The sequence below is a fragment of the Rhinopithecus bieti genome, unplaced genomic scaffold (genome assembly GCF_001698545.2).
Source record: "Rhinopithecus bieti isolate Rb0 unplaced genomic scaffold, ASM169854v2 scaffold_27016, whole genome shotgun sequence".
Taxonomy (NCBI): Eukaryota; Metazoa; Chordata; class Mammalia; order Primates; family Cercopithecidae; genus Rhinopithecus; species Rhinopithecus bieti.
Window position 1 is genome coordinate 731,659 of NW_016812222.1, and position 3,236 is coordinate 734,894.

A 3,236-nucleotide genomic window follows, 5' to 3' on the forward strand; every position below is an offset into this window, starting at 1 on the left:
TTGGGAGGCTGCAGCAGGGGAATCGCTTGAACCCAGGAGGCAGAGGTTACTATGAGCTGAGATCACGCCACTGCACTCCAGCCTGGGCAACAGAGGGAGACTCTTTCTCAAAAATAAATAAATAAATAAATATTTAAAATAAACAAAATAAATAAAATGGCCACAACACTATCCCCCATCCTACATCTTCTTCTGAAACCTTGCTCCTCCTCATGAAGAAGTAGAGTCTGTTCTTCCTCCCCAAAAACTTGAGTGGGACTTTGTGGCTGCTTCTTTGACCAGATCCAGAGGACTTGGCCTTGCATGATCCATGAGGCTAGGTCATAAAGATCACCTACCTTCTGCCTAAATCTCTCTCCTGAGATGCTTGCTCTGGGAAGCAGCCACCATGCTGTGAGGAAGCCCTAGCCACATGAAGAGGCCATAGGCAGTTGTCCTGGCTGAGTGCCCCAGCTGAGGTTTCAGATATATGAGTGGATGAGTTTCAGATGCAAACCCCAGCCTGCAAGCTGCTCCAGCTGACACAGAATGGAGCACAGTTGAGCTTTTCTCAGGGAACTTGGCCACAATTGCAGATTTGTGAGTAAAGTAGATGTTGCCACTGCTTTAAACCACTGGATGTGGGGATACTTTGTTACACAGTACCAGTAACTGGAAGACCCCACCACCACCACCTTCCCAGTGAGGGATTATTCTCCTCATGTTATAGGTGAGGAAACTGAGTCTCATCTACTGAAGGGAAGTCAAGATTGAGCACCAGCCATGTGGGGCTCTTAACAGCTGGGCCTGGGTCACAGGGTGACCTCAAAACCCAGCCTAGGCCCCTTGTGATCCAGCAATTCTGTTGCGGCTCTGGGTTTGGGTTGGTAGAAAGTGGAGGCAGGGCAGTCAATAAACAGGCTGTTGTCTTGGGTGGAAAGGCTCACGGGGAAACCATGATGTTTGCTGCACAAGATTCGCCACCGGACCTTCTGGAGACACACAGACCATCCCCCAGGGTTGTCAATGGCCCCAGAGCTTCCCACCAGGCTCTTGCCATGTTGCCATCAGTAGCTCTGGGAGATGCCCAGGCAGTGTCCTCAGGGGCGTGAGCAGCACAGGACCAGATGCCTGGTGTCTGTTTAAACTGCCTCAAGTGCAAGCCTCAGTGATCACCCAGGGTGTTGAAATGCAAGGAGTTGCCAAGGGAGAGGCTGGCAGAAGGGCTGGATTGTGGGAACAACCCAGGAGTGACCCTCTCCCCGGAGTGGGAGATTCAGACTGGGGACAATCTTCTTTTGGATCCAGATATTTGAGGAGCCCAAACTGGCAAGTGGTCCTCCAGGAGTGACCCTGTTTTCCCACCCTTCACTCCCAGGAGCAGGAAGTTCAGTTCTTCTAAGAAAATAGATTCCAGTATGTAACACTGGGCAAGTGGCCTCCCTCTCTGAGTATCAGTTTCCTCATGAGTGAAATGCAAGGTAAGGGTCCCTTGCATCTGTGGTTACTCCAACGGTCCACTGGCTCTGAGCGGGAAGTGTGTTCACTTGGTGGGTGGCGGGGATGGAGAGTCAGGGTGCAGGCAGGCAGGTGCTTTATGCTCACCAATTCCACCCACCTCCTGATCATTCTACTCCAGGTTTCCTTGAGAGTCACTGTACCCCACCCTCAGTCCCTTCGGATCCAGTGAGGTTGACCTGCTCCAAGGCTCCAGGCCTGGACCAGGACCCAGCCTGCCCATCCACAGTAGCTCATCCCTCTAGCTATAATAGTTGGTTCAGGAATGGCTGTAGGGCTCAAGCTGGAACTTTTCCAAGAACTATTAGGAAAGAGGCACTCTTAAAAGAGGTTACTAAGTTGATAGATTGGAGCTGCTGTTGCCAGTAGTGGTGGTGATTATGGTGGGAACTCTTATAGAATGAACCCAAAGGAAAATAAGGAAATGAAGGAAAATAAGAGCCTAGAGCTGGAGGGGAAGAAAAAAAAAATCTAATATCACTTGAGCACCTGGATCCAGCCATGCCTGAAGCTAGATACTCCTAAAATTTTCAGTTAAATTGGCCAATAAATTCCCTTTTTACCCAAGCTATTTGAACAAAAGCCAAAGTATCCAGGTGGATATAAGTTTATTCTCCATGCTCTACCTCCATGGCAAGAGCAGGCAATGGGAAAATCAACCTGAGTTGGTTTGTTTTTAGCATTTGGAGGCCAGACACTCAGAACAACTCAAACAGAACTTCCTGCTGCCCCTGCTGGAGAGGAAAGGGTGACTGCCTTCCTTTCTGCTTTGGGACTGCAGCTCCAGCACCTGCTCAATAGTGGAGACTATTCATTCAACATAACACTCATGAGGACCACTGTGAGCCTAACCTTAGGACAGGCAACAAACACAGAAATGGAAAGTGTGACAGCAGCCCTGGAAAGGTGTTCAGTCTAGAGGGTGATCAAGGCCTGCAAACAAGGCTTTCTAATGCAGGGTGAGTGCTTTGGTGAGGGACAGGCAGGCAGGGGCCTTTGGGCTCCCAGAAGTGGAGGCAATACTCCCATTGAAGGGGGAGGGACAGATGCAGGAAGGCTTCCCAGAGGAGGTGATCCCTGAGATAAGACCAAAAGACAGGCAGAAGGAAGGTGGGAGAATACAGGTTGGGGGAAGTTTTTAAACAGAAGTTCCTGCCCAGGAGCGTAGACACTGAGGCCTCAGAAGGCGGAAAGCATGCGGGGGAGTAAAACCAATTCCAAATGATAAGGTACAAAGTGCCAGGGAAACAGTGATGAGAATGGAGGCCACATCCGGCAGGGGCTTGTAAACCACAGAAAGAGCTGGAGCTTAAAACTGAAGAGTTTTAAACAAAGAAGTCAGGGCTGGATTGTGTCTTAGAAAAATCACTCTGGACTGGGCATGGTGGCTCACACCTGCAATCCCAGCACTTTGGGAGGCCGAGGTGGGTGGATCACCTGAGGTCAGGAGTTTGAGACCAGCCTGGGCAACATGGGAAAACACTGCCTCTACTAAAAATACAAAAAGTAGTCAGGCGTGGTGGCGTATGCCTGTAATCCCAGCTACTGGGGAAGCTGAGGCAGGAGAATCACTTGAATCAGGGAGGTGGAGGTTGCAGTGAGCCAAGATCATGCGGCTGCACTACAGCCTGAACAACAGAGCAAGACTCTGTCGAAAGAAAGAAAGAAAGAAAGAAAGAAAGAAAGAGAGAGAGAGAGAGAGAGAGAGAGAGAGAGAGAGAGAGAGAGAGAGAGAGAAA